This window comes from Rosa chinensis, chromosome 7, assembly GCF_002994745.2.
Source record: "Rosa chinensis cultivar Old Blush chromosome 7, RchiOBHm-V2, whole genome shotgun sequence".
NCBI classification, from domain to species: domain Eukaryota; kingdom Viridiplantae; phylum Streptophyta; class Magnoliopsida; order Rosales; family Rosaceae; genus Rosa; species Rosa chinensis.
Window position 1 is genome coordinate 29,797,491 of NC_037094.1, and position 22,299 is coordinate 29,819,789.

At 38.1% G+C, this 22,299-nt stretch overlaps 1 pseudogene; it reads right to left on the bottom strand.

Moving 5' to 3' along the window:
- Positions 1-4,616: 4,616 nt before the first annotated feature.
- LOC112176972 lies at positions 4,617-8,208 on the bottom strand (annotated as a pseudogene).
- Between the last annotated feature and the right edge of the window lie 14,091 nt (positions 8,209-22,299).

A 22,299-nucleotide genomic window follows, 5' to 3' on the forward strand; every position in this document is an offset into this window, starting at 1 on the left:
TTTTCTCACTAACCCCATTAAGTTTTTTTAATTCCCTTTTACCCAATGCACTCTAAGGGAGTCTTCCCTAATACCCCATTAAGATTTTTTTTTTGTTTTTAATTTTTTTTAATACAATTTTACCCCTCACCCCTTTATTATTTAGAGAGAGAGAGAGAAACCATAAGAGACTTCGCCGGAATCCGGTCACCGGTCGCCGGATTCCGGTCACCCGCCGCCGCCCATCGGATTTTTCTGAAAACCTCTATTGCCCTCCAATAGAGGGGCAATAGAGGTCTATTGCCCCTCAATAGACGTCTATTGCCCCCCAATAGACGTCTAGATTACCGAAATGGTAATTAATCTTCCTAAAACTACACAAATAAAACTTTGATTAAAGAAAAAAAACGAAGAGATTACATCAATTCAAAACATCTATTGCCCCCCAATAGACGTCTATTGCCCCCCAACAGAACTTTCAGTCTCTGGAATAAGAACCAATCTCTTTAAATTTAGACAAATAAACTTTGATTAAATAAAAAAAATGAGAAAATTACATCAATTCAAAATGTCTATTGCCCCCCAATAGACGCATCAACAAACGTCTATTGCCCCAATAGAACTTTTTTTTTTCCTTGTGGGCCTTCTGCATCAATGAAATCAATTCAAAACTTACAAGTAAAGCATCTCTCCTGGATTCATCGTACAGCAAAAGGGCCTAGGCCCATTGAAGAACAAAAGGAACTTGACGAGCTGTTCATTTCCAGCTAGACCAAAGCACAGACCTAGCCGGACTGTCCACTTCCAGCTCAAACTCTCTGGTGACCGGAGAATACGAATATTAAGCGGTCGGGTACTCCCTTACGTACATCCGATGCACATCGGTGGGAGGGAGGAGGAGGAAATGCTTCTGTCCCGTGATCACAGCGTAGAGATTCTCGTACTGATCCTTGTGAGACGACGCCGTAGAGCGCTCGTCCCCAATCCACATGTTGACGGCCTCGGGTCAGCAACCTAGGGCTTCGATGGCGAATTGGATATGCGGATCGCAGTCTGCCGCCAGAGGCGAGTACTTAGAGGGGAAGCAATTGTTCTGCTGCTGCGCGTAGGAAATGAACGCATCATTTTTGGTCGTGATGAGGCGGCGGGCTTCAGGGAAGGGCGTGCGCACGTGAGCGGAGTCGAAGTAGAGGGGGGAGGAGGAGGAGGGGACGAGGGCGTCGGCGCGGCCGTGAGGGGTGAGGTGGGGAATCGAGTCGGTCTAGTTCGCCGGAGGGCCGATGAGCTGCTTTGATCATTTGTACACCACAGCTGCCCGGAAATGAAGAGAGGAGCGGACCCAACCCGGAGATCCCCGCTTAGAAATCCCCCGAAATGGGACCTGAATCTCGCCGGAGATGACTGATTTACGGTGGCTGCAGTGAATTGAGGCGAAAGAAATCGCCAACCTTCTGATCGCAAAAGCCGCCGTCGGCAATCATGGAGATCAGCGCCTTCGAATGTCCGACTCCGACGAGGAGGGAGCGACGGGGAGAGGGAGGGACGGAGGGGGAGGGGGGAGAGAGAGAAACCGGATTGGAGGGAGGAGACTCAGAGAGAGATGAGAGAGTGGCATGTTGGAGTTTTTTTAATCATGTTAAGGGCAAAGTTGTCATTTCAATTTAAATTGGGTTAGTGGGAACAGAAATTTCTTGCTGGGGTAAGTGGGATATTTTTCCCTCATTTTGGGGCTTTGGGTCAATGACCCTAATTTGTAATTATGGCTTTCTCAACTGTAAGTCTTGCTAATATAGATCAGTAACATTGATGTTCATTATGTTTGGATTTTCTAAGCATTTTTTTCTCCTTTTTGACATTTGGACAGTTTTTTTTTTTTTTTTGAGTTGAAGGAGGTCAGACATTTTTATTCAATATGGAAGAAGCAATATTACACAGTGACCCGCCCCTGTGGGGCCGTCAGAAAGAGACACCGCTAAACGCAATATCACACAACCTATTGAGTGAAGCTCAGGGGTGAGTAAACTAATAAGAAACTGATAATAAAATTTTTCTACAGATCCATCAGTAGACTCGCTGACAACCTCAGATCAATAATCCCGTCAGTTCCTCGCGGGTACTGATCCCAATAAAAAATTAGGTATCTAGACAAAAACTGTCCTGGATCCCAAATTTTTATAAAAAAGCCACCGGGATCCCAAATCCAGATCCAAAACTGAACATGCCCACATGGACCACATGCTGCAGCCCTAGGCATTCCATTAAGTCCCAAGCCCAAATCAGAAAACCAAAGCAAGGCCCAACAGCACTTAGGGTTAGCCTTGGCAACCAAAACAACAGAACCGTTGACTTTGCCGCCCCTGACACCTGCACCCAAGCTGCGCCGACATCGGAAACTGCCAAAATCCCGAAAGAAGCTGACTGTAATTTCAAAGCGCTGCCCCACCGTGCCTCCATCCAACCGATGACGAGGGACCAAAAGATTAAGTCCAACGTCGTCAACCTGGAAAACAGACGAGCAAAACGGAATTGGAATCGCAAGTTGACTTTGCCCCCATACCAGTAGACGTCGGTCAGCCGGAAAACAACCATGAAGGGACTTGAACAAAATCGGACCCGACCCATGCAAAACCCAACCCATCAATCGCAGCTGCCATGCTTGAACCAGATCTGCCTGCATCTCAGGTCCTTTGAACCGCGCACGCCGTGGCCTAGACGAGCCACCAAAACTTGATGGCACCCCTGAGATTGCACAGTCTTGCACCGCACAAGGCAATCGCTCCAGAAAAGACCAGGTTCCCAGTCTTATGAGCCACGATGGCGCAGGAGAAACCTGCGAAAGAGAAGACACGGCAAAACCCTGCCTTGATTTGGGCGATCCCAAAAGGGACGCCGTAGTTGTACTCCATACATGACGGAGAGAGGTACAGAGAGGCCAAACCTGAAGTTGGCACTCTCCCAACCCTAGCAGAGCTCTGCTAGGTCGAGACATAGATTATTTTTGGACAGTTGATAATATCAGGGTTGTTCTTTTTTATTTTTTATTTTTTTCTGAAATGCTTCTACAATTACTATTGGTAAGAGTCGGTGACAATGTCAGACCTCAAGCCAAACCTTCCCACCATCGACTTTTATTTTTTCTGAAATGCTTCTACAATTACTATTGGTAAGAATCGGTGACAATGTCAGACCTCAAGCCAAACCTTCCCACCATCGACTCCAACAGGAACCAGACTTCCTCAATTCTATCGGCACCTTCACAAACAGAACCCCAAGCCAATCAAACTTAAAATCCTAATTGCTAAACAGTTCGGTAACTTTATTTTAGAAAGGCTAAATTGTAATTACCGGATGGAACAAAATTGATAGAGTTTGAGTAATGACAGTTATTCAAACAAGCAACAACACAAATAAAAGAACACAAGAATTGCTGACGCAGTGTAAACCTCTCCACTGAGGAAACTTCACTGCGTGGCTTTTAACGTAGCCAACACGAGAATCAAATCCAATATGAATCAAATCGTTACAGATCACAAGTAGTGGTATTCAACACAACCACATTGACTAGCAACAATGCTAACTTGCTCACAACTGTAAAAGACCTATTCTAAACAACTATGAAGCAATCTGTATAGATGAAGAAATCTGGACACGCCTTCAAATTCAATCTTGCCTTGAAGCCTCACTGATCTCAATCACATATGCAAGTGATGAATGCAGTGAACAAGCAGTATGATCAATCAATCAAACAAACAATGAGAGTTTTGTAAAACAGTTAGTGCAGACTATGCAGCACAATTAAAATTCTCAATCAGAAAACTCTACCTCTCATAATGCAGTTTCAAAACCTTTTATAGAAGATAAAGACTCCCCCTCAATCCAATCACATTAAACACCGATTGAGGTAAACATGGAAAGGTTTTTCAAAACAATATGCAATCACAATCTTTTATCTGATATGTATTCAAAACAATTCTAAATGCAGATAAGATTTCCTAAACTCCTTTCCTTAAACACTATTTGAATTGGAGAGTTTAGACCCATAATATAGGCATCAATCACATGCAAATTGATATGATATGCAAATTAAAAGCTCTCTAAACCTAGACCATATTTTCAGAATTATATGGAGAAAGAATCGTGTACAATCAATGCGTCTAACCCTAATTGATTCCTATTAGGAAAGATCTTTTTAACAAAAGATTGCCAATTAAAATAAACAGACCTAAATCAATTAGGTCTTCAATGGGACGATTTTAACTGGTGAAAAAAATCTTTGCATAATAAAATTTAAGAATAGAAAGATACTTTCCAAAAACAAACTTCCTAAAACCTAGGACTGACTCAAGGATTGCAACACAGATTGCAATCCCAATGCATATGCTGACTCATGAGATGCATTTACCTGTAACGTATTTGAGATCAGTATTAGGCCCTTTTCCAGCTTCTTCAGTGATGAATTGTCATGATATACTTCACTAGCTTTGTATGGGAATGCCAACAAATAACATGTACAAAATCTTGTACTTACATAAATGTAAGGACCAGTGCAGGATCAGGATATATTGTATAGTTTTTCAACTGCTTCCTAAATTATCCCCCTCATCTAGGAACAAGCCAAATTTCCAAAAGTAAAGATGGAAACTCCAACAGTAAAACCTCGTATATTACCACCTCCTTAAACAACAAATGTTATTGAAAAATGCTGAACAAAAGGAGAAACTCGCTCTATATATTCTATAATTGTTACAACAGGAAAAAACTACAGTAAAAAATTCAGCTACTAGCAACATCGAAAGATTAACCATAGCTTGAATAAGAGAACTATTTGGAAGGCATAAAAAATTAGAAGAAATTAAACAATTCGGATAGGTGTAGTGGTAGAAGTTCAGTCCTTAGAGGCTCAGATCTTGCTTCCAGGACTCTTCGCAGTTGTTTAAAATCAGAACCTTATAACTATGCCTTCCATAACATATTACGAAAGAGCTTCCTCACAGCCGAAGTACCCGAATTAAAACTCTCCCCTTCATTGACTAATGAGTAGACATCCCACCCATCATCTCTCCAATAGGAATGATAAACAGCTGGAACATGAGCGACTTTCCAGTGATCTTCTCCACCATCTGGATGTAGTGGCATGATTAATTCATCTGGCATGTCGAAAAACTCAAACAGCTTTAAATTGGTTAAATGTTCAATGCCAGATGGGACCTTCTTCAACCATTTGCAGCGCTGGATAATTAGCTTTTCTAGACAAGGCATTGCTCCCTCCTCTATGGTTACCAATTGCAGTTCATCCAATTTATCAATACCTAATAACTTCAGACTTGGAAACCCTCCTGCCTCAAAGTGCAAGCTCTCTCCATCATAAACTTGTAAAAGTTCAAGATGTACCAGGTTTGGCAAACTCTGAAGATGTACTAGAGGATCCTCCTTCAGCCGACTCCATTTTAGAAACAGTCTGACCAGGTTTTGAAGAGAAGAGATCCAGTGGGGTAAGTTTTCTAAACGCCCTGCCAAGTATAGTCGCTGAAGAAATGGAGGAGCACTAGAAATGTGGCTAAGATCAATTATCGTCTGTTTCCCTGCTGAAAATACAGACAACGAGCGAAGGCTGGTCATATTTTGGACGGATGAGCATAAGGTGGCCCCATCTTCTTCTCTCAACTTATAAATGCCTAACCTCCTTAGTTGCTTCATTCTCCCAAGCTCTGCCATTAAAGCACCACTGCATTGATTTGCCTCTATAAAGCAGAGCTTTTGGAGCGATTGCAAGCTACTTATCCCTGCCGGAATCTTAACTCCTTTTCTGGCATTAAATCGTAAATATGACTCAACCTCATAACGATAAACCAGGAGATGACGAAGTCGCTTGAGATTCAAAATCTCAGCAGGTAATTCAACAACATGCGAGTGTTTAAGGTCCAAGGTCTCTAGGTTTTGTAGCTTCTTGATGGAGCTTGGAATTTGTTTCACCTTTGTATGCCTCAAGCTAAGGTACTTGAGAAGAATAAGCTTGACAACCTCACTCGGAAACATATCCAGATGTGCACCTTCTAAGTCTAATACAGTAAGCAACTGAAGACCGGTAGGAAACAATTTTGGTATGGGAAAATCAGTAAGTGAATCTTCTATCCCAAAAAGGAGCAAAGAACGAAGTCGGGATGCTGTCCTCTTTTGATGTATATTCTGCAGCGTGTTAACTATCGATAGTCTTCGAACTTTCTCAGGCCACTTTGTACCTTGCTCTTTTGCTATTGCTGCAAAGTTTTCCTCTCTAGACTTCGTAATGACAATCTCCCGTAAAATATCATGGATGCGATATGATTTAACTCTCCCATCAGTTGATGTTTCTGCTGCTTGAATCAAACTTCTATCCAATAAATCTCTGAGGTAACTCTCTGCAACTTCTTCTGGTGTCCTTCCCTCTTTTCCAAAAACAAATCCTTCAGCTAACCATAACCGAATTAATCTCATATGCTCAATTTTGTAGGGATCAGGAAAGATGCTCAGATACAAGAAGCAAGATTTCAGATGGTATGGTAAATCCCTGTAACTGAGAGACAGCAATTTTTCCATGTTGTCAAGTTGATCATTTCCTTCTATTTCAGCTCCAATACTGCCACAAACAGCAGCCCAATCGTCCACATTTCTCTTGTCTTTTAAAGCTAGTACAGCGCTGATGGCCACAATTGCAAGGGGCAGTCCCTCACATTTCATCAGGATGCATCGACAAATTTCCTCCAAATTTGGTGGGCATGACTCTCCATGAAATGTCTTCCTGCAGAAAAGAGTCCATGAATCTTCCGGAGATAAGGGCTCTAAACGGTAGAACATGTCATGGTTCCCCAAGCAAGAGGCAGAGGCTACATTAACATATCGAGTAGTGAGCATTACTCGACTACCACGATTGTTGTTCGGCATTACATGATTGATGGCATCCCAGTCCGGTATGTGCCATATACCATCAAGAACAATCAGGTACCTACTATTCTGCAGCAAATTTTTGATTCTCTCTCTTAGCTGGTTGTCGTCCATGGTTTCAACTTCTTCATCTTCAGGAACCGGTTTCTGGATAACTTTGAAGATATTATTGATCATGTGTCTTAGGAGCTGACTTGTCTTGAATGATCGAGAAACAGTGATCCAAGCATGTACCTTGAAACGTTTCTGAACTTTTGGATCCTCGTAGACTTGCTTGACCAAGGTAGTTTTCCCCAGTCCACCCATCCCAACTACTGGAACCACCTGGCGTCTAGTGTCTTCCTTCATAAGCAATTCAATCAGTTGCTTTTTGCGCTCGCCAATTGCCACAAGATCAGCCTCTTCCAGTAAAAGGGCATCCCCTCGATCTAACTTGTGGCGCTGAACCAGACGAGCAGAACTGGAGCCAGCTTGGTCAACAAGTTTGTATCTCTCATGTCCCTCGTAGAGGTTTTTGACTTTTGAGTTTATTCTTTGAATACCAGCAGAAATTTGATGCTTAGCTTTCCATTTCTTGATGATACAAGAAAGTTTATGAAGGGAAGCTCGGAATCCATGACCGTGATCGTGTGAATGGAAAAGCCTGAATTTATCAATGGCATCTTCCATTTCATGAGCTACATCTCTGACTTTTTAACCCGCACTTGGAGCTGAGGATTGCTGTCTTCCTTTGCATCAGCTAAGAAGGCCTTGATGCGCTCCAATTCATCAACCAGGTCATCGACCTTTTCTCGGATCCCTGACAAGAGTTCCGCCTCTTCTTCGAGTAATGTCGTGAGCCTGTTAACCAAAAAGGTGACTGCACTTTCTGCCATTTCTTTGCCTGATAGCACTTGCAGGTTTGTTTGTGTTTCTGAGGATAGATAATATATTTGTGGTAGGACTTAGGAGAAAAGAAAACTTTGTATGTGGTATTTGAGTTGATATTGTTGAATGATCTTTCATGGGGTAGGCTTCTTCTGTTTTTAAAGGTTTTGTGGAAACCATCTACATCAGGGTCAATTGGTGCTACATATGTCACAAAGAAAAGTGCAGTTGCCCAACATACTAGAATACTAGGTATCCAATAGTTTTTGAAAACTAAAGAAATAGTCAAGGGTCTAATTAATATACCTGTATATTCTCCAATTTCTCATTACATTGTACCTTCCTCATTCTTGATTTCTCCCTGTAAAGTACCAGGCAATTTGTCCCAGTAGCTATCTAAACAGTAAGTTTTGCTAATGGGTCGGTTAACATTGATGTTGATTATATAATACTCGTTGTTTCTAGAACTTGACTTTTCAGCACTCAAAAATACTTACAAGTAACAAGACGTAACCAACTTCCATTCCCAAGTTACCAAGTTACCAAGTATTGACATATATGTACTACAACCTCAATGTTTAATTCATGATCTTGCGTACAGAAGGACTCCTCTTCAATACCCAGGAAGAAAATACAGACTTGTCTTGCGGAACAAGGTGGTCCTTAACTTTGATCTCAAATCTAAACCTAAAGCTTACTTTACAAATGTATTTCCTTAATTTCTCTGTCGAATCTAAAAATAATTTATCATCTCAGCGTACTCAACCGTGTTAAATGTCAAATGCTCGATGGTAATTCTCGTCACAAATGTTTGTGAGACATATCATCAAACACATGGCGTGCGTGGCCACTCAACGGCTTTGTTGACAAGAATGAAAGGCCAACAGAGAATGAAAGATGCGCCAGGAAGCGTAAGGCATTCAGGAGATGATATTCGTTACGAAACTAGTGAACTTCCCAGAAGATGGAAGATGGAAGATGAATGAGGATACCTCATAGTCTTCTTCATGGAAAATTGGAAATGATGGCCTATCAGACCTTTACTCCACAGAGCTTCTTCACATGTCACAGCCAAGTAGATATTAGATTTGGGTGAAAATGAGCAAAACCCGAAACTGACTGTGAGGCTGACAGGGAGAAAAACCGATAGGGGTAAAGGTACAGTTTTGCCATAGAAAGAGAATGAGTTTACACGCTACGGGTGTGCAAAAAAACCAAACCATGGACTAAATCCCCCGAAAGTTTTGGTTTGGTTTTGTTTTAATCAATGATTTGGCAGCTTCCTTTTATTGCTGGATTCTATGTCCTTGCAACCAGCTATTTTGTTCTTTTCTCTTGAAAAAGTTATCGGTTACTTAGATTTTTCCCATATGGTTTGTTTTACGGTTTTACCGTCACTTTCATACATCTTTGTTGGTTAGTGTGATATCAAGTTGACCAAAAAAGAAAGAGTTGACATTTTACCACAAAACTCCAATACATGCAATCTGTTTATACTGTTCTCCCTTTTCTATTGTTTTGTGAGTTAAGAACTATCTATTTTAATCATGTTTGTGATCCAACCCTTCATCATTATAATAACCATGATTATATAATCCTATTTTTTGTGACTTGAGAACTATCTATTATAATCTATAGTCTGCCAAGCTACTGTAGGTGTAAGTTTATTGTAGGCAATTTGTACAATAAAACATATTGTTGTTGTGGAATTTGTAGATTAAGGGCAGTTTGATGAAAGGGAGTCTATGCAGTTATAATTTTTGAAAATTCATATACAATTTTGTTCATATTTATATCCAGGGACCAGTGGCGGATCCAAGATTGAATTGTTATCTAGGCTAATTAGAAGTGCACAATAATTTTTTTTGTTTGAAGTTTGGAACCCAGTGGGAGGCCCATCCTCAAACCTTTATTATTTTAGATCAAAACATACAACGGAGGGGACATAAAACCAAACCCAGTAAATTAAAAACTACAAGTATACATTTATTGTAAAATAACAATAAACTAACTAAATAGTAACCTCCGAGATCTACTCACTTCAAACTCAGCAATTATATAATCATTATCAATGCTATCGGCAAATTCTTTTTCAATGTAGAGAACCATCAAATCATCAAAAATTAGTTACTACAACAATATACATTTCAGACATAATGCAACTACAACTAATTATACATTATTATTAGTTACTAACTAGCAGCATACTTTAATGTCTAATGGATTTAATATGTGCCTCCTTAACATATATATAATTCTAATGGGTTTGTGAAAGGAACACTCACTGATTAAAAAATACAGGCTAAAGAATATAAAATTAGTAGCACTAACCAGATGGAAAGGACATCAACAGCAATCTCAGTATTGTGCATAAACCCATACACTATCACTAAAACTCAAAATTCTCCAATCTACAACACAAAATGCACATCTTTAAATAAAAAATAATCACAACATAATCAGAAGCCAAAGAAAGCATCAAGAAATCCCAAAACCCAACAAAAGCTCATTCAATTTTTTTCTTTTTTTTAGCCAGTAATTTATCATCAAAGACATCAGTTGCCCGTTGGTAATTCTAACACAATATACAATCATGAATCATCATAGCCTGAAGTCTCATAGGCTATCCACCGACCATGATCAAGATCCTCAGCTAATTATCATCAAAGACATCACTACATCACTAACATCAGTCGATAATTCTAACTAAAAAAGTAAAAATACAAATATACAATCATGATTCATGAATCATCATAGCCTATGAATCTATGAGGCGGCTATCCACCGACTGACCGACCATGATCAACAGATCAAGAATCAAGAATTCAAGATCCTCAGCTAACATGGAATCTCTCTCTCTCTCTCTCTCTCTCTCTCTCTCTCTCTCTCTCTCTCTCTCTCTCTCTCTCTCTCTCTCTCTCTCTCTCTCTCTCTCTCCCTCCCTCAGTCCCTCTCTCCCCCAAACCTCAACTTATACAATATACACAAAAGCCCAACTCAGAAGTCAGAACTAGTGGTAGCAAACAGAATCGGCAAGAGGAGATCTAAGATTTCTTTGAGGAAACCCCATTGGGGAAAAACAGATCAGGAAGAAGAAGTGAAGAACAGAGATGTATCACAAATTTAAAATAGGGGACATCGATAGGATTAGAGCTTCATACCTTGTTTCAATCGATAACTCGATAACCTCCATCGAAACACTAGAGAGTAGAGATAATGAGGCTGTGATGCTGTGGGAGACTGGGAACTGGGAATACACGCGAATCAAACATATAAATTTTTTTTTTCTTTGGGCTCCTATGGGCTGAAGGTAGAGATATATACCTAAGGATTTTTGGCCCAAAATGTTGTCTAGGCTTGAGCCCGTACAGCCTTCTACTTTGTTCTGCCACTGCCAGGGACTGTCTTTTATATTCTTTTTCTAAATGAAATACTCTGTTAGCACTTCTGTATGCATACCACTAAACTTAATGTCACTATATACAGCTTTTATTATGACCAAGTAGTTGGAGTGAAATAAGTGAAGCACATACTCTGCATTTTTATGTTAAAGGGCAATTGATTTAACGTAGCTGTTTATTCTCACTGAATTCTGAAGCAGGTTCCAAGTTATCAGAAGAAGAGGCAGAGAATAGAAAGGTATAATAATTACAATGGAGCAAATCTGAACTCTGAAGTTTGAACCAATTTTCTACTTTTACTTTTTTACTTCTCTTGGATTTTGTTGCAGCAAGTAGATACACTCGGTAGTCGGTACTACTTACTTTGATGCACTATCCCAAAACAATAAGGCAACTTTTACTAATTCAATTCAACTGCGTCTTAATTTATGCAAATTTCCAGGCATCAAATTTCCCAAAATGGTTTTTATTAGAATAAATTCTTAAGCCTGGAGTTTACTCCAAATTTGGAAAATGTTGAAGGAGTAGTCTGTTAAACTTAATGAGCAATTAATCCAAGATCAATTCACAATGAAATAAACACACTTAATATTAATCAACACATCATGAACCAAATAATATGATTTTTTGGACATACCTTCTTCATTGTTTGGAGCCATTGCAGCAGACGAGATAACAGCTACTAGTATTGATCTTCTCCTCAACTCTGAAAACAAGCTCCTATCTGTGGGGCAGGACTTAATGCTTTGTAACAGAGAAAGCAGGGACCAACACTTCCTATATATATTGGCTATGGTCCGAAGAATCCTCCCATAAAAGTGTTTCTTAGAAACCAAGTCACCAACAACTAGAAAACCTAATGCAACACTAAGTCGAATTACAATGTAACCCAACTAATGGATTCCTAACCTATGAGCTGATATAATTAACTCAATAGGTTTCTAGGTGTTGTACTTAACATACAACTCCTATTTATGAACAAAATTCCAATCCAATTTGTAAACTGAATAGAGATAATGATAGGTCCACTTTTATTCTAACATTCTCCCACTTGGACCATCATTGTCTATACAAACTGAATCAAGAAAATTTTCAGAAATAGATGTAGTGTGCACTAAGATGTAGGCATACCTTAAATCCATTCAATTCTGTCAAAATGCATAACCATTGCAGAATCAAGAAATAGGCATGTTCAAATGAGCATACTCGTTTCAGACCACAAAGCAACAGTTTCTGCACTTCACATGAGTTTAACTTAATGTGATGCAATCAAATAACATTATATATCAAACTACAGTTGTTATTTGATAACAGTCCAACCTAAGTATTTTGAATATTAAAATCACAATGCAAACACAATTTGTTTACACACAGTGGATCAATGTTTTCTTCTTACTGAATATATGCATATATTACAATCCACCTGATGAACTGATAAAAGAACAACAACTAAAAATTTAATTGAAGAAAAATAAAGCTGTAACTCGAACTGAAAATACCTCATTTTATTAAACCAAAGCATGAAGTACAAAGATTTCTGTTACATAACTAAAAACAGAAAATAAGAACTGAAACCAAATAAAACTAAACTGAAAACAATTTTCTCTAAAACATTTTGCTCCCATTGAACTTAAGCATCCTCAAAACTCAACAGAATTCCCATGTTCCTGGAATGCTCCTTAAAAGCTGCTACTGACAATGCTTTAGTAAATGGATCTACTAGCTGATCACTTGTCTTGACTCCAGATATCTCAACTTCACCATCTTTAACTCTCTTTCTGATACTATAAAATTTTAAATCTATATGCTTAGAGTTATTTGACCTCTTACTATTCTTACTGAAGAACACAACAGCTTCATTATCACAAAACACCTTCAAACTTCCAGTAACGAGATCACTCAACACTTTAGTCTTCAAAATAAAATTTCTGATCCACAATCCCTCACACACTCCTTCATATAGAGCTATCAACTCTGCCTGCATAGTGGAAGTAGCTACCAATGATTGTTTCATTGTTTTCCAAGCTATTGCACCACCTGCTAGCATATAAACATAGCCACAAGTCGACTTCATAGATGTGGGATAATTCCCAGCGAAATCAGAACCAGTAAAGCCAACTAATTCAAGCTTTTCACACGTTTATACACTAGCATATAGTCTTTGATCCTTTACAGGTACCTTAGAACCTTCTTACCAGCTTTCCAATGCTCATGACCAGGATTTGACTGAAATCTGGATAGCATACCTACTGCAAAAGACAAGTCTGTACAGACTTGTGCATACATCAAACTCCCTACTAGCCTAGCATATAGTATGGACTCCATCTCAGTTTTCTCAATATCATTTTTAGGACACTGATTTTTAGTTAGTTTATCAGCCTTAGACATTGGAACTTCACCATTAGCACAGGTTTCCATTCCAAATCTTTGCAAAATATTTGAAATATAATTTTGTTGAGATAATCCCAACAATCCCTGCTTCCTATCTCTCTTAATCTCAATTCCTAGTACATATGATGCTTCTCCTAGATCCTTCATGTCAAAATTACTTGACAAGAAAGCTTTAGTATCTTTCAACAATTTTACATTACCGCTAGCAAGAAGAATATCATCTACAAACAGGATAAGAAAGATAAAATTATTTCCAACAAGTTTAAGATAAACACACTCACCAACTAGATTTTCAGAAAATCCAAAAGATGAAACAATTGCTAATGCAGACTCCAAACCCTGGTTTCCTTATTCTCTGTGATCTTCTAGGTACCACTACTTGATTTTGTTGTGGCTCAAGTTGAAGTTGAGGTTCAGGCTGAGGCTCAAGTTGTGGTCCAGTTTGAGGTTCAGTTGGAATTTCTTGTACTTGCTCCTGCTCTAAGTTTGGTTCGGCCATTTCAGAATCATGGTCACTAGCCTCTAAGACATTATCTATTGCATTTTGATCTTCGACTAGATTTTGGCTTTGAACTAATCATGAACTTAATGAATTATTTTGAATGCTTGGCATTACTGCTATATTATCCACATGTTCTACAATTTCTTCAAAATCTAAAGACAAGTCCTCAAAATTTGTATTGCAGACACTTTCACCTAAAAATTTAACTTGATGAGTTTCAAAAACTCTGGGTGAATGGTGAGGTGAATAAAGTTTATAACCTTTAGACTTTTAACAGTAACCAATACAATGACAAGTTACAGACTTTGGATCAAGCTTTCCTAAATTTGGATTATAAATCCTTGCTCAGCTTTACATCCCTATACATGACAATGGTGTAAACTTGCTTGCGTACCACACTATAATTCAAATGGTGTTTTATCTACAGCTTTGCTTGGGGATCTGTTGCAAAGGTAATTTGCAGTTCTTAAGGCTTCTCCCCAAAGCATCTTTGGCAATCCTGAAGTACACATCATACTTCTTACCATGTTTAATAGAGTTCTATTTTTTCTCTCAGCTACCCCATTTTGTTGGGGATTATATGGTGTTGTATACTGAGCCTTTATGCCTACACTTTGTAGATATAATGCAAAAGGACCCTTTTGGTTGTCCTTGCTCAGTATATTTGCCATAAAACTCTCTCTCTCCCCCCCCCCCTACCATCAGACCTCACAACCTTAATTTTCAAATCCAGTTGATGTTCAACCTCAGTTTTGAAAATTTTAAAAGCCTCAAGTGATTGTGATTTTTCTGACAGTAAGGAAATGTAGCTATACCTGGAAAAATCGTCTATAAAAGTAATGAAGTAGATATTTCCACATAGTCTTATGTCTAAATGGTCCACATATATCTGTATGGATTAATTCCAATAGTTTCTTACTTCTGTTGGCATTTTTCTTTCTTAAGTTTGTCATTTTTCCTTTATAACAATCAATACAATTCTCAAGATCATCGAAGTCTAATTCTGGAAGTGTTTTATTTTTCACAAGTACTTTCAATCTATCTTTTGATATGTGGCCAAGTCTCCTGTGCCACAAATATGTAGATTTTTCATTGTGTAGGGTTCTTTTGACACCAGTAATGGTGTTTATGCTTGATGTGTTACTGTTATTTTCAACAAGTAAAGTTTCTTGTTGACCTAATGAACAATTCAATCTAAAATAATCATTCACAATAACACCAGAACCAAAAATAGAATAATCTTTAAGTAAGAAATCAAGAGAATCCTTGAAAATTTGTATTCCATTTGAACCAATGTAAAAATTACATCCACTCTTAACCAAAAGACTAACTGAAAGCAAATTCCTCTAAATTGAGGGAATATAATAAACACTATCTAAAACCAGAAAATTTCCTAATCCCAAATCTAGTCTTAAAGATCCTACTGCCTTGACTGCAACCCTCATTCCATTCCCTACGCAGATGTTAGCTTCATCACTTCTTGGCTTCCTCTTCCTTATGAATCCTTGCAAAGAATTCGTAATATGTAAGGGACTGCCACTATCTAACCAATAAGAATGAGGTTCTATGTTAACAAAATTAACTTCTAATGAAAAAGTTTCTAAATGATCAAATAAATCAATCTTACCCTTTTTCACAAGCCATGCCTTAAATCTTGTACAGTCCTTCTTCATGTGTCCTACTTTCTTACAAAAGTAGCACTTGAACTTAAATGGCTTGTTGACTTTAGCTGCTGCAGTATTTCCTAATGGCTTAGCTATAGTTTTCTTAGGCTTGAATCTGTTCTGTTTCTTTGGCTTTTCAACTAAATTGACAGAGGTGGAGGGCTGCTTCTCTTTCTTCATCCTGCTCTCCTCATCCACGCAGATTGCAATAAGCTCATTCAAGGTCCAGTTCTCCTTTTGTGCGTTGTAGCTAGTCCTCAGGGTGTTGAAGCTAGGTGGCAGGGAATCTAAGGCATTGTGAACTAGTTGGTCATCCTTAACCCCCATATCAAGATCCCTGAGCCTGGCATTCAATTCAGTAAGCTTCAAAATGTGCTGCCTAACTCCTCCACTACCAGTATATTTTAATTCATTCATCTCCTTATTGAGTCTTGCTGCCTCAACCTTATTGCTTTCCTTGAATTTCTCAGCTATAGCATCCATATAATCAACTGCTAAGGCTAGTTCATCTATGCTACCCCTCATAGTATCAAACATGGTGGTCCTCATCACATTCTTAGCTCTATAATTAGCTCTATGCCAGTCTCTATAGTATTCCTTCTCATCAGGTGAGCTATTGGTATCTATTCCATAAGGCTCTATATCGGTGAAACATAAGTGCATGTTTTCATGCATCATGAGATAAAACTCTACACCACTCCTCCAAGCCTTAAAGTTGGATCCAGTAAGCATCTGGATATTATTCAAATTCATGTATGTACGTGATTCCTAGGGAGCAAAAACAAAAGAAAAGTGTAAGTCTTAGTTTTTAACAATTCTCAAAAACAAGTTTTGTCAAGAAGTGTTTTGCATACATGTGTTAATTCTAAAGCAGTTCAAGTAAACACACAAGCAGGTAACAAACCATCTAACAAAACAAAACAATACCAGAAGCAAATAATGCAATTTTTTTTTTAGCCCCAATTCTGCAATCAATATCAAGCATCACTTTTATAGCAGAAAACATGATATTCTGTAGGTTCCTCAATCATTATGCCACAAATAGTGAATTCATATTATTCTAAAGACAATCAACATCTTTATGACAGAAGAAAAGTCCCTAGAATCCAAAATTGAACTCGAAATTATGCACAATGCTGTTCCACTTTTAAACCATATAGCTCAAAACTTCTTTGGAAGACAATATACATATACAGTTTAAAAACGAAAACACAAGTTTCTGATCTTTTCTTCATCTTAATGAATTTTGAATAATAAGTAGATAATCACTTTGTGCAACATATCCACTAGACCATTTAAATTCACAGACCATGAAAAATTTCCTTTCAATCTGCAACTTTTAGTATAACAAGCATGTACATGGAGATCGACTTAATCACATGTCATATTATACCATCGTAGATCACAAATTATAGAAATTTCACAACATATAAACAATCATATCAAAACATCAAGATATTCAAGTTCATGCTCATTCCAAAAACCATCGCATCACAAAAACAAATTCTGAAAATTAAGTTTCATCCGGTCACCATCTACTCTAGCCTACGTGCACGCCGGGAATGCCTCTATTGTTCTTGCATATTACGATGATCAAAATACTCCAAAATTTAAAAAACCCAAAATTTCCAGAAATTCTATCCTTGTTCTTCTTAATTTGTTGCAAAACTTTATCGCGAAAGCATGTGTTTTTATCCAAAACAGCAATCGATTAATTCGGCTTCTTAATCCGCAGAATTGGTGTGTTGAAATCCATAGAGGACATGAACGTCCTAACAGGACCCGCCCCGAATTTCACCCTGAAATCAGAGGTGGCCCTGTGGGGCCCACCTTAAGAATCGCTCTACCAAAATTTCGGTAGAGTTACCCCTAAAATGGACAACCCAAAAACCTGTAAAACACACAAAACACTTCAAGCAAACCAACCTTATACTCCTGGAGCCACCCTGCTCCCAATTACCATCAACTCCACTTTCACAAATCACAAAACACAAAACTCAACAATACTAATCCCAAAGGTTATCAGAGCAATACTAATACACAAGGATATAAAAAGAAGAGTAAAAGATCAATTAAGGGATCCTACAAGGTGGAAGTAGTGACAATTATGCCTCAAATGCCATGTATGCCCGATCACCACTAATTCGCCTGCAAACTGGGCATTTGAAACTGAAGGGCCTAGGGAAAAATAATTTAAAAAACGTTAGAGTGAGTGGACAAAAATAAATAAGTAAGTTAATTCAAATGAAAGTAAAGCTTTAATACTTTCCCATATTTATTCCTTTAAAAACTCGATGCATGCAACGTGGATAAAATATATTTCTCGCAACACGAAAATTCGTGAAAACATTCCAGCCCCGCTGGTCAAAAGAAATCGAGGTAGCTCCCCCAGCTGAAGGTATCGGTTAAACATGGGGAAGAAGTTCTCACCATACAAATAAGGGACCCTCCCAGGCTCGGGTCGAAGTGTCCCACACTTTGGAGCATCCCATGCTCTGCTCTACTCACCCACGAACACATAGTAAGCAAGGAGGAGTACTAATAGGCTAGCTAGCGATAAATATGACGACCTAGGTATGGTGGTTTAAAACCATACGAAAACTCGAAAATCAGTAAGGCTTCCCCAACACTCACGAGAAAAGACATATTCCAACGACGTCGCCCCGCACGCCAAAATAATCTCAAGTCAATGAACCATTAGGCGAGAAAAAATCGATAAATATAATTCCATCAAAAATCCCATTTTCGAAAAATATTCCAGAAATCTCAATATCGACGAATAGAAATGTATTATAAATTTCTGGAAATCACCTCGGAAAATAACTCGTCGAAAATCATGATTTCAAATAAAAACCATATATCGGAGATACTTATCGAAGGCTCAAAATCCATTTCCGAATCATAATTGAAAATAATTCATAATTAATCTCCGAAAATTAAATCGTATTTCCGAAAATAAATCATAAATCTAAATCTGAGCATAATAGATTCGTAACCAAAATTCATATGGAAAAACAATGTCAAAATTATAATCCAAGGCAAAATATTATGCTCGATAAATAAAATGATAATTAAATTAATCAATAATTTCAAGATAAATGCAGGCATCATTATTTAAAACAAAAGTCCACTCACTGTACTATTTAGGCGATCACGCATCCGAGTTCCTTCGTCGAGCAATAGCTCGGTACATCGCCTTGTACACAATTATATTCCGTGAATAACAACTAGGCCATTTAATACGATTCCTAAAATCAATTCCTCATAATCACATCTCCACTTCTTCTCGGACTCAACCCAAATAATACAACTAATACCAATTCGCTAATTTAAAGGTTCCAAGGTAGAACCAAGAGATATCCAACGGTCGGATTCTAGTAAATCGATAATCGAAACTCATAATTTTTGAAAATTCATAATAGATTCAAAACCTCACCAATCTTCACCAAACATCATATATAAGCTCCACTACATTTATAGGATTTAATTGGGCTAAAACAGAAATTTAAAAACCTACTTTACTCACCTCCATGCGCCACCAACAGTGGCAGCGCATGGGCCCCACGCGCCGGCGGCCACCAAACTTTAGTAGCAGCACCTACTCAACAGACCCAACAACTTTCTCAACTAAGACAAAGTCAGAAAACGAGTAGAAGTACCTCAACAATTAAGGAGAAGGTTGAACCCGATCGGTGAATAGTAACCCAGAAATTCATCTCTTCGATTCTTTCTCCACGCTGCAAATCGTGGCTCAAGGCTAGGGGCAAAATGATTCTTGGCAAAAACCGAACCTTCAACGCCGGTTTGGTGACCGGAGACGGCCGGAATCAGAAAATATCAGCGTTGACTCAAAACTGCTACAATAACCTTCCTCTTCTTCTTGTTGCTGCACCTTCCACAGTTCAAATTAAGCTACCAAACGACCCAGAATTGAAGAGAAGGAAGAGAGCTTTCCAACGACAGCTTATGCGTTAAAATCCATCACCGGATGGAGGAGTTATGGCCGGAAGAAGGTGAAGAGGTCGGAGAGGAAGAGAGAATCGGGGAGAGAGAAGAGAGAGAGCTCGGTAAGTTTCCGAAAATAGAAACTTACCACAGTAACTCGGCTATTTATAGACAAATTACCATGAACAGTAACTTCCGTTTTCGCTTATACCTTTCGTAAACAAGCTCCGATTTTTACATACCACATATGCACGCGCTCGGTTTAATGTCCTCTACAACTTTCATGAAGAAACTTTTCTCAAATTTTGACCCGAAAAAAAGAAGTCATCTTTTAGGGCCCCCTAAAAGTACTGAAACGACAGTAAAAGTGAATGTAAATTTCGTTTACCGTCCTAATGATTAGTAAATTGGTAAATCTAGGTTCGGGACGTTACACGTCCCCTGCGCTTTCAATCCCGGATAGAACCCTAAATCCCCAAATCAAATATGACCGTTAGGATACAACAGTCATCTGCAGGGGTTCTAAATGATTGGATCCGGGTCACCGTTTCTGCGGGTTTGGGCCGAAAATTTTTCTAAAAACTGGCCCACTCGTGGCCCTTTTCTTTAGTAAGGTTTAAAACAGAATTTTTGTAAATTTTTGCTGAAAATAAAACTTTGGTTCTTCCAAAATTGATTAATCAAAAATAGATTTATGTTTGTGAAAACCTTGCTCTGATACCATTTGTTAAACTTAATGAGCAATTAATCCAAGATCAATTCACAATGGCATAAACACACTTCATATTAATCAACACATCATGAACCAAATAATATGATTTTCTGGACATACCTTCTTCATTGTTTGGAGCCATTGCAGCAGACGAGATAACAGCTACTAGTATTGATCTTCTCCTCAACTCTGAAAACAAGCTCCTATCTGTGGGGCAGGACTTAATGCTTTGTAACAGAGAAAGCAGGGACCAACACTTCCTATATATATTGGCTATGGTCCTAAGAATCCTCCCATAAAAGTGTTTCTTAGAAACCAAGTCACCAACAACTAGAAAACCTAATGCAACACTAAGTCGAATTACAATGTAACCCAACTAATGGATTCCTAACCTATGAGCTGATATAATTAACTCAATAGGTTTCTAGGTGTTGTACTTAACATACAACTCCTATTTATGAACAAAATTCCAATCCAATTTGTAAACTGAATATAGATAATGATAGGTCCACTTTTATTCTAACATAGTCATGATTAAGTACCGTAAATACAAAAATCAATGACAACAAATGAATGTGAATTTGGTGCATTTCTAATTGTCAATAACTATAGTCTACCACCCCCTGATTGCATCGGATTACCTTACATAACTAAATAAACTTACTTCAGTTCTACTATAAATATCAAATTCTTTCCAAAAAGTTGGAATACATATTTTTAGATAAGAAAATTATAGTGTACTGAATTTTAATTGATCTGATTTGAATTAGCATCTTATGTCTACAAACGAACAGCAATTCCAATTTTGATATAGTTTTTAAAATTCTGTTCATTTCTTCAGCATCTTTTCGTTTTAGTAGCAGTAATTCTTAAGCTTTCATGGGGAAGTTAACAAAGTTTATCTTTGTTACCATTTTCAGTTTGTTATTGTGGAGCTCTGATGTTGTTAAGTGAATACTATGTAAATGAAGTGGCTGTTGAACATTTGAAATTGAACTCATTGTCATTTATTTATGTGGTTATCTATGGCATCAGATACGTTGCATGGTCTGTTTGATTTTGCATTCAATCTACGAATATTTTTTTATGTCCAATTTATTCTGATTCATTCTTCTTCCAGATTTACAGGTGGGGAGTAACATCCTTCCAATCCTGAAAGTCCTCCATGTACATATTGAAACGAAAAGATTTGGCCTAGCTTTTTTCCCTTTGGAGAAGAGCATGACAGGGGAGAGCTTGGAGATGTATAATGGGTATTTTTCAGCCTTTCGTCTCCTTTCATATGAAAACAGTCACAATAGCCTTTTGCTTATTTTATGATTAAATTACTCATCCTCTACTTTTCTTTTTCTTCTTTTTTAACTTAGTGCTCATTGCTCCTTCCGAACACAGAACATGGGGTTGAAGGCAAGTTACTTTTTTTTGTAGTTTAGTTAGCAGCAAATCTATAATTTAGAGTTGTGATTTGTTGGAAGGGTAGAGTAGCATAGAGGCACAGAGTGTTGAAGTTAAAAAGGAACTTTAATCACTTTTGGTGTAATTACACAGGTATCTACACTTTGGTGAAGTGCTTAGGCTTGGATTGTAGGGACAATATCTTGACATTTCTGTATGAGGGAATAAATTTTGATCAGCTACCATCTCTAGATTGTAGAGAAATTGAAATGTATAAGAAGCTTAGAACTATGATTTTAGGGTCTTGATATTTTTATTCTTCCTACAAGCAAGAAAAATCAACGAAGATATAGAAAGAACAAAGCATATGAAGTTGTCGGATACTCAAAGTGGGGAGATTGCCTCCACCAATATAGCAATCTTTTGTACTGAAATCACATCTACAATTTTGTGATGAGATAATGGTTAAATATATTGCATATAGAATGCAGCTTCTAGAACTGAATAGACACAATATAACCT